General features: G+C 40.5%; 1 protein-coding gene across 1 annotated transcript in view; it reads left to right on the plus strand.

The window, feature by feature from the left end:
• Window positions 1–10,338, plus strand: part of SLCO5A1 (solute carrier organic anion transporter family member 5A1) — a 78,091-nt gene that overhangs the window by 22,148 nt on the left and 45,605 nt on the right. The gene's annotated exons all lie outside the window — the stretch shown is intronic.

The following is a 10,338-nucleotide window of genomic DNA, read 5'->3' on the forward strand; positions in this document are numbered from 1 at the left end:
GCATTCCTGTGAACTTCCCCAAACCTGCTTTACTATGATCTTTCTGGAAAGATCGCAGAACAGCTGAGCTGGCTGCCATGTGGATGGGAAAGTCTGGACCTTTTCTAATACTGTCCACAATGGCTACCCCCTCCATGCCACTGGAGAAGGGGTTCAGTTTTTAAGAAAGGTGGTGTTGACATATTGCTATAGAATTATAATGCTGTAGTGAGTTGCTGACTACTGAGTAAACCAGACAGCAAAATTATCTGGTGGTGTGTATAGAGGCTTGAATGGTTGCTAGACGGGACTTTTGCTGGATTCAATGAGAAGCATTCCTGATGGGAAGACAGGTTTTTTATCACAATCTACAGTATGCTGTTAAATAGGATTTTCATATGTTGCATCCAATCAAAATGCGAGCTTTTACTGGGCTCACCTTTGTTAATGTTGCTCTTGCCCTTGAGTTCTGTGATCTTATAAATATATGAACTAGAACTTGAATTGCTAATTGATTCCTATGTCTGTGTCTCATGGAGGTTCCAAACACCTGAGTAATACCAAGCCATAATAATTACAGTAATGTTGTTCTATAAAGAAACAGTAACATCTGTGGTACATGTTACTATATTAACTTTATAGTAAAGACAGAACCCTTTTCCAAGAAGCTTTATTATAAATTTTACCAGTTGACAAGGCAGCAGAGGACAGGTAAGGAAAAGATGATCAAAGGTAACAACCAAGCAATGGAATGAGGAAAAATAAGGTAGCAATTTTGCCAAATGCAGTTACAAAAAGAAGCTTTCTTTTGGTTAGGCAAGATTATCCATTACATTTTCTATATATACCTTTTACATTTTTATCTTGCTGTTTTTTCAGAGAGTTCAAGATGGCATACATTGTTCTGCTCTTCATCGTTTTATCCTAACAATCCCATAAGGTAGACTAGGCAAAGAGAATATGACAGGTCAAACAGCACCCAATGAATTTAATGGCAGATTTGAATTCTCCTCCTCCACAGTTCTAGTCTGGCATTCTGCCCACTACATAAGGCTCTCTGATTCTCACCTGGATTAATGACTAGGTCCTATATTGATCATAGTTTTTTCCCTCGCTTTGTTCAGCATCCTGGACAATATAATGTATTTTTAAGGTATTCCGTGGAAACAAATTTTCCTATTTATTTAGAAAATTTATATGCTGCCTCTATAGAGATCTGCTTGAGGAAGTTTGTAACATAAAAATAATAAAATCATAAAATCATAAGCACAACAGTTATAAAATTATATATGAAGGCAGTACAGCTCCTAGGTTGATATAGAGAAGCCGGTATTTAGATGTTAACAGATGTTGCTTCTGTGTAAAACTGTTTTGACAGCATTTGTTTGGGGGTCAGTTTATTGATGGCACTACAAGGATCTAGTTCAGAATTGTGGCACGGACAAGATAGTGCTGTCACTCACCTGAAAAATCATCATTCAGTTAAACTGTTTAAAGTAGATTTTCACTGACCGTATATAACTTCTGTCAGTGTCTCTCACAGCAGCAAACACCAGTGATCACATTTGTGATACTGTTAAAACCATGGTATTCAAAGCAGAATTTTATTTATCAAAAGCTTTCCATCCTATCAATATGATTCTGATTAGATGTTTGAAAATGAAGACTGCTTCCTCTTGTCTAGGGCCTACTAGCCAGGAAGCAAATAAAATTCTGTGACACATTTGAAATGGGGGAAAAAAGAGAAATTGGAGGGAAGGTGGCATATGGTACAGCCCAATCTCACCAGATCTCGGAAGCTATGCAGGGTAGGTGCTTGTAATGGACACCACAGAGGAAGGCCATGGCAAACCACCTCTGCTTCCCACTTGCCCTGAAAGCCCATCGCTGGGGTTGCCATAAGTTGGCTGTGACTTCATGGCACTTTACACACACACAAACTGATGAGGGAGGGTTATAGAGGGCTGCCAAGCTTTCAGCCAGATTTCTTTTTTACCTTTGTACCACTGAAAATAAGTCAGCAAAAATTAACTATTTCAGTATTTCCTCATGTGCTAATGTATCATCCATTTTCCATGGACAGTCAGCATATAACTCTGGACAAGATCTGGGAATCAAAAAGGAAAGAAAGGAGTGAATAAATTATGGGAAAAATTCATTATGATTAGGGAAGGAACAGTCCTGTGAACTGACACTTACATCTGAAGTAGACAGGATGCTAAGAATGTAAGAACCACCCTGCTGGGTCTCACCAGTGGTCCATCTAGTCCACTGTCCTGTTTCACACAGTGACTAGCCAATTGCCATGGAGGGCCAACAAACAACATATAGACGCCAAAGCCTTCCCCTGAAGGTATTTTGCAATGCCACAATGTCTTGTTAGCTAACCAATTAACCTAATAAGTTATGACTCAAACATGGACAGTAGACTTTGCAATTCCAGTTCCTGTACATTTAATTTCCACATGCCCAGCTGTTCACATTTTCGATAATTACAATTGTAGAGCTCAGCTGGCAGCTTCCCCTTCAGATGCCTCAGTGGTGCTGAAAGCCTTACTTTCAGATAATAGTCACTTTCAGCTCCTCAGTGCCAGCCTCTTTGTAGTTGTTGAACCTTCTTTTTTCTCTCTGTCATTCAGGTTCAGATGGCTACCATTTCCCACACAAAGGCAGAATGTCTTTAGGCATTCAGAATCTTCTCAGTTTTCAGATAGAGCTTCCTTCTCAGATTTCAGAAAGTCTTTCCAGATGAGTTTTAAACTGTTGCTTTTCACTCTTCCAGTTGACCTTTCCTCTTTTGTTTAGGGCAAACAGAAGTAACAATTTATTTATTTATTTATCGAATTTCTACCCCACTGTCCTAGCCAAGGCTGGCTCAGTCATACTTTTACCTTGAACTAGTATTCAGGGCCCAATTGAATCCAGATTGCTAAACAGTTGGGCAGAGCTATGGAAGACATTCCCCACATAGTTTACGTAATTTTCAGTTCTCTTTATCCCAGTGCACACAGCAGCCTCATGTGTTCACTGAATGTGTGGGGAGGAACAGCGGGAATGAGTGTTCTGTCCCTGCTCACTGTTTCCACGTGATCACCTGGTCATCTGTGAGGGTGACCACATAGAAGAATTGGCTGTGTGAACTCTTGAGTTACATTGGGATATAAAAATAATAAAGAGTAACCTAGCTAGCGTCTTCTGATTTAAACACCATGTTGGCTAAAACCCTATTGATCTCTAGAACAAAGAAACAGAAAGTTCCCCAAACTGCCTGCATGACCAAAAGCATGTAACAACCCCAATAAAACTGTTTAACCAATAGAGAAACTTAGATCCCCTTGTTTAGAATAATACCTCCTCTTTCTCTAGCAGGAAATTCTACACACTGGTCAGAGCTAACTAACTACTATTTGCAGGGCTATTTTTGGGCAGGAACGCACAGGAACGGAGTTCCGACTGGCCTCAGAGTTGGCCATGCTCACTACAGCTGAAACCTCTGTGTGCGTGGCTACAGAGGGAAGGCCTGGAGAGCGACCCCCCCCCCGTGACTCCAAGGTGGGTGGGCCAGGGGGGACCCTGGATGGATGGGAGAGGCATTTAAATGCCTTCCCCGTGCCTTCCCCAGCCTGTCCAAGGGTCAGCTTGCCTGGGCTTCCCGCAGCCACGGGGCGCCCGGGCAAGCCAAGAGAAGGCAGTTTAAACTGCCTCCCCTCCCCTCCAAGGGCCGGGGTGTGCAGGAAAGCCAAGGGAAGGCACGGTGTGACCTAATATGCTAATGAGCTGTGCTGTCAGGGGTGTGGCCTAATATGCTAATGAGTTCCTGCTGGCCTTTTTCTACAAAAAAGCCCTATTTGTAAACACCAAGCAACAAATTAATTCTTTCATGACACAAGTGGGGACATTTGTATATTCCAATACAAAATCAGTGTCACTGATTATGAGGAGGGAGAGTTTGCACAACTACTTCCTTCACATGGTCTCCCTTGCAGATGACCAGGCAATCATGTGAGGGAGTGGAGCCGCCATGCTCTCTCTCCTTACCTACATGCTCAGTCAATGCATGGAATTGTCATGTGCACCGAGGTACTGTTGGCAATCATATGGTGGTGGAACTGTTACCCAAAGAGGCAGTATTCTATTTAATTGGGGGGAATTAGCTTTAGACAAAGCGAGAGGGGATAACTGGGATTCTCCACCTATGTATATGTGGAGCTTTCCCTTAGAGAACTCTCAAAATAAACCAGTCAGATGTTCAACTGGAAAGGGTTTTATTGAAATAGGAATAAAAGGGCAAAACACGCACATACAAACACATGGAAAACACACAGGCTAGCTAAGCGGAAATCAGGGAGGAGATGGGAGAAAGCAGTTTCGGGGAAGGCTTACAATTACCAGTTTTGAAGAACGAGGTCCGCAGAGGCAGCAGGGAAATGACCAGCATTTCACAGAGTGAAGGATCCAAATGGATTTGGGGGTGTGAGGTATCATGCTGAGAATACACACACACACACACACAGGTGGCTAGGGACTCCAGATATAGGGCTAAATGCTCCCTGGGGCAAGCTGACATATCACCCCCCAAAACAATAACTTGATGGGTTTTTCAGAATTGGACAATGATTTGGGAGAAACATGATGGGTTTAACTGAGGTGAACTATAGGTGTTAATGGTGCTTGATGACCCTGTAAGTACTGGATGGGAAAAGCTACCAGGTTTTGTGAATAGTGTTAAGTGTTACTTAATTAGGGTAAATGGGTGAGGGGAAGTGAGGCTGGGTGTGCATGAGCTTAATCCAAGGTGAGGAGATATTTTCTTGGAAGATCCATAGTCCTAAATTATGCGTCTCTCTAGGGTGCGTAGAAGGTCATCAAGCTGGCCAGCCGCTCTGACTCACCCTTCTAAATAATATGTCCAGACTTGTCCCTGGCTGGCATCCATTTTGTGTCATTTTAGGCCAGGCAGTGTATTGCCTTAATGATATTTGAGATGATATTGTAGGAAGGGTGTTCATGATTTTCTAGCTATGAACTGCCCCTCAGCGAGAGGAGGGGTCCGACTGCTAACAGAACCACATGATACACTACCTCCATAAATGGTGTATTGTCACATATGCAGGCATGATCTTTTTACGGGCTATGTTATTCTCTAGTGAGAAGTGCGACTTCTAATTTTAAGTTCTTTTTTAGCCTGCTATTTGATGAATAATGTGTTCTCTTAATGACTATTATTGATTTATGAAGGAAAGCTCTAAAATCTATGGTGCAAGGCAGCTTAACCCATGCTGGGCTGAAAGGCACAGTTTGTGTAGGTTTGAAGGCGCCAGTGAAAAAAAGATGGACAGAAATCCATTCTTGAATGGAAGATTACAAGGATGTCATTGCTGCTTTGGGGGACTCCTTTGAGTCTAACTCTGCCTTACTGTATGTCTGCTTGGTTCCAGCAAGTGTATTTATAAACAGGTATTACAAAAATTCACAAGTCCTGCTCTCACGGGGAAACTGACCTGTTAAGAATGCCCTGTGACATTCCTCCTTACAAGGAAGTGGAAATGAAAGAAAGGATTTATAGGTGCTGCATGTTTGTCATATTTCTTTTTGATGAGGCATCTTCCATGCAAGAACGAGACAGAAATAGAATACAGCCTATTGATATTTCTGCAAATAATATAGGCAGAGGTAATTTTACTAGGTGTAAAAAAAGAAACCTGTTGAATCATAGATTCTATTTCACAGTGTAGCTTCTTGCTATATAAAACAAAATTAATTGCCAGTGTACATTTGGGACCCACTTAAGGTCTAAAGGATGAAGCCTGGAAATACTGTCTTTCCTATTCATTCCTTGTGTAAACTGCTGTTGTATTCTTCAACATTCCTCCAACACAAGAGCTCCCTCCACCATCAGCAGAAGGCTCCTTGTGTCAGAGGAAGACATTGGTGCCAATAGAACGAACAAGAGGAATCCAGTCTAGTGTGTTAACTGTATTGTAGTTTGATACATGTCATGTATTTGCTTCTGGATTGTGAATGAAATTTCTCCACCTTTCAAGCATATTGATTTGTCCAAGCTTTATTCCTCCTCTCCAATGATTTATAGGCTGAAAAGATGAAAACAAAAAAAATTATAATCATAATTTATCACAGTATGGGTTTCTTGGGGATTTGGGTGTACATAATATCTTGTTGACAAATATTAAACATAATTTATTGTTGACAAATATTAAAATGTAAGCAAATAAAAGATGTGTGTACATTAGACATTGGAGGTAATTAAATTCAGTTTTGAGCATAATCCATGGAAATCTCAGTATCTGTATGATATAATCTTCCTTCAGTAGTGAGTCTAGACTTCTTGCTACTGAAGGAGGATTATTCCATAGATAGATACTGAAAGTGCAAATTTAGGAGCATTCCCTTTCTTTTTTTAGAATGCTAGTATATTAAAGACCCTGCCACAAAATATTAAAACATGGCAATACAGCCTTTTCTTATGTCAGGTTAACAACCATAGTGAAATCATGGTGTTTGGGGTGAATCCTAGAGTGCCCTGCTTTGCAGTGATGTCATTTTGGGTACACAGCTGGAAGTGACATTTTGATGATGTGGGATGCCATTTTGCCCCTCCCATTTCCCCCCATTGCCCTATTAAGTGGTGGTGGGGGATGAAGATTGATGGTGGGAGGTTGCCCAGAGTGGGAAACCTGGCAAGCCTACTTTTATATCCTACAAGTAACAAATTGTTCAGGGTCTTGTCAGACCACCCGTAAACCTCTTGTCAGTTGCTGCTTGTCTCAAACACACAAAATGATTCCCTTCTGTTTATAAAGTAGAATGAACTGTAGAAGTACAACCTCAGGGCTGCCCTTCTACCTTCTTGGGAGCTTAATGGTTGCTACAGTTGTGCTTTGTTTTGGCATTATAATTACGTAAATTCCTCAGGAGAAAAATCATGACTGGCTAAATACTCTGGTTTTGATAAGGTCGATAATTTATTTACAAATCTTCCCTGGCATGCTGATCATATAGGCAGGCTGGTGCTAATGTAATTAAAATTGTATCTTATATTTATAGCAGTGGTTCTCAAACTTTTTGAAGGTGGAGCCACTTCTAAAGCTGTTTCCACATGGAGGGTGGGAAAAGGTGTCCCCCTGTAGAAGATGCAACAACTGGAGTGGAAGCAGGTTGCGCCACACTGAACCTTTTGCTGCTGTTGATGCCAACGATCGTGCAAGGTCACTCAGTAGCCTGGCAACCATCTTTTCCCCTCCCCCTCTTCCTTCCACTTTCTTGGATGAACTGCAGTGTAAAGCTACACTTTGGCTTGGCAGGGAAAGTGAAAAAGCCCTTTGAAGGCCCAAAAAGGGGGAAGAGGAAATGCTGACCTCAGGTCCAGCATTTTGAAAGCAAAGGTTAACTTTTCCCATCCCCATATTGGCTGCAGTTGGAGTATCCACTTGGCTACTTTGCCCACGGCCACATCGCAGTTCCTCCTTTGAGCTAGGTCATCCGACACTGTGACTGAGGACACCCCTTAAAAGTGGGACTTGTACTGCTGCTTATCTTTTTGTGCTTAGATCTGAAGAACTGTGGGATTGAAACCCTTTCATTCCCTAAGATTGTGATACTGAATGCGTTAGGGAGTGTTCCTGAATGCGGAAAGACATGTAGCAATAATTTATATTTTTGATTTTAAAAAAGGAATTTATATGGAAATGAAACTTTAAAAACATAAGAAGAGCCCTGCTGGATCAGACCAGTAGTCCATTTAGTCCAGCATCCTTCCTTATACTGTGGGCCAATCAGTTACTCTGGAGGGCCAACAAAAGGGCATAGAGGTCGAGGCCTTCTCCTGATGTTGCATCCTGGTACTGGTATTTGGAGGTTTGCTGCCTCTGAATGTGAAATTTCTCTTTAGTCACCATAGCTATCCTCCATGAATCTGTACAATCTGTTAAAGGCATTTATCCCTGTGGCCATCACTATATCATCTGGCAGTGAATTCCACATTTAATCTCCTTGAATTAAGAAATATACCTTGTCTATTCTGAATCTGCCGCCCATCAGCTTCATTTGGGTGCCCCTAAGTTCTAGTATTTTGGGAGAGGAAGAAAAAGTTATCTCTCTCCCCTCATCATAATTTTGTAAACCTCTGTTATGTCTTCCCTTAGTCATTTTAGTATGGAAGCCAAATGTTCAATGCAACCTTATCAATTGTGGAGATGTGCCAGTATAACTGCTCTGCCCACTTCTAATCACTGGGTTACCATTGCAGTATTTCTCATGATTGGGCTAAAAAGGATATTTTAAAAAGCTATAACTACAAGAAGATAGCTAGTATCTTTTATTTGGTCTGGGCACAAAAAGTAAAAGTGAATGGACCCACAGGCTTTACTTGATCATACTTATGTGATCTTGGATACCAGAATTAAGTGTTCAGCAAGTAAGTTGTGCAAATTAAGGTCCATGTGATTAATGTGATTTTTCTTTCTTTCTAGAGGCATAAACAACTTTGTTAAAAATGTACAATTGTAATTACTGGGGGGGGGGAATAGGATGTTAGCACAGTTAGGTGGATTGCTTTGTAAATTGCGAATCAAAGTAATTATTGCTTCAACAAATGCACCCTAGAGCTTCCTTGATGACTTTTAAATTATGAAAATACATAGCTTTAAATTTGTCCTGGCATTTGAGAATGTTTATAGAATACATGTGAGGAAACTAGCTAGGCTGAAGGCTTTCTGGTGGTTTTTTAATTGCTGCTTTAACATTCATTTTCATTCAGTAGTCTGAATAAAATATCTTTTGGTTGACTAGAAACACTGATGTGTATTACTACCTGTCTTTTCCAGGAGTCTACAAAGACTTCTGTAATAGTGCTTAATAAGAAAGCCAATGTGATGCACTTCTTTACTTCATTTATAGCCTCCCTTTCTCTCCAATAGGGACCCAAAATAGTTTACCTCAAGTGGTCAGAGAATGTGATTAGGCCTGAGAAATCCAGGTTTTACTCCCCTCTTCCTATGAAAATCACTGTATGGCCTTGGGCCAGTAAATAGCCCTGTCTACCACAGTCTTCCGATAGGTATATAAGAGACCTCCCAGTTGAAATTGATCGAAGTTATAGGAACAACCAGGGAGTCGTTTTGTATAATGCAATTAATACTGTATTGAAATTTTATACAAATATTTATAAAGTGTAAATCAACATTAAAAGTGCTTAGTTTATAAATTCATAGAAAAATCACCTATCAGTTTATACATCAAAATTCCAATATATCTAAGAGAATCACAATACATAAAGAGAATCACAATACATTTCACAATACATTAATGAAGCTTCCGTCTTGAGTCTTCGTTTCGATCCTAAACTTCCTCAGAAGTAAATTCTCTTATTCATCATGTTGCATTTACTGAGTGTCGTCTCTTTTATCTTCCAATGGTTTTCTCTTTGCTTTTCAAAGCTTATGTTCCAAATAGGAAACAAAAACCTTCATATTGGCCTCCAGTCCAGTCTGCTACACGCTATTGAATATTTGTATAAAATTTCAATATAGTATTAATTGCATTATACAAAACGTCTCCCTGGTTGTTCCTATAACTTTTACCACAGTCTTCCACCAGCAGAAAAAGACTTTACTTTTGTCTGGTGTTCCCTCAATGATCTCTCCTTCCTGCCTTAGGTTTTGATTGCTATATCTGTGTTGTATTTAATTTTGACTTTTATTGGTTTTATGATGTATCTCTAGAATGCTTTGTTTTCATTGTTAGCCACCTTAATGGCCCTGTCTCGGCAGAAATGCAGGATATAACTTTTGTAAACAATAATAAGTCGTAATAAATCTCTTGTCTTAACCTAATTGTGAGGATAAAATGGAGGAGCACCAGACCATGGATGCTTCCTTGAGCTCCTTGGAGAAAGGAGTAAATAAATAAATAAATGTTGTAACAGCACCCCCCCCCCCAAGGTAGACCTATTAGAGATCTTAGGCCAGATTGATAAATTTCATCACTCATGTTATTGGTTGCTTGCAGTATGGTTGTGTGTGTATGCTGCTTCATGGAGTAATAATCTACTAAGAGTAGGCACATTTGAATCAGGTCAAGTCAACATTCCTGAATGCCACACCAGTGCTTTCAAAGAGAGTAATTTTGTAGTCATACTAATTGTTTGCTGTATAGCTAGTCTGGCAACTAATGGATGAATCAGTTGGTCCATGTTGTGCCATAAAGAGCATAAAGGGATTTTTCATCACCTTCCCCTTCCCCCATAGCCTTCTTAGATGCTGCTGAGGGTTGCATGGCTCTCGACAGCATAATGACATGTAGCACGGAGTGTGTGGTGGGGTGTTGAAATGAAAACAGACA

The sequence above is a fragment of the Gekko japonicus genome, unplaced genomic scaffold (genome assembly GCF_001447785.1).
Source record: "Gekko japonicus isolate JY-2015 unplaced genomic scaffold, Gekko_japonicus_V1.1 scaffold88, whole genome shotgun sequence".
Taxonomy (NCBI): Eukaryota; Metazoa; Chordata; class Lepidosauria; order Squamata; family Gekkonidae; genus Gekko; species Gekko japonicus.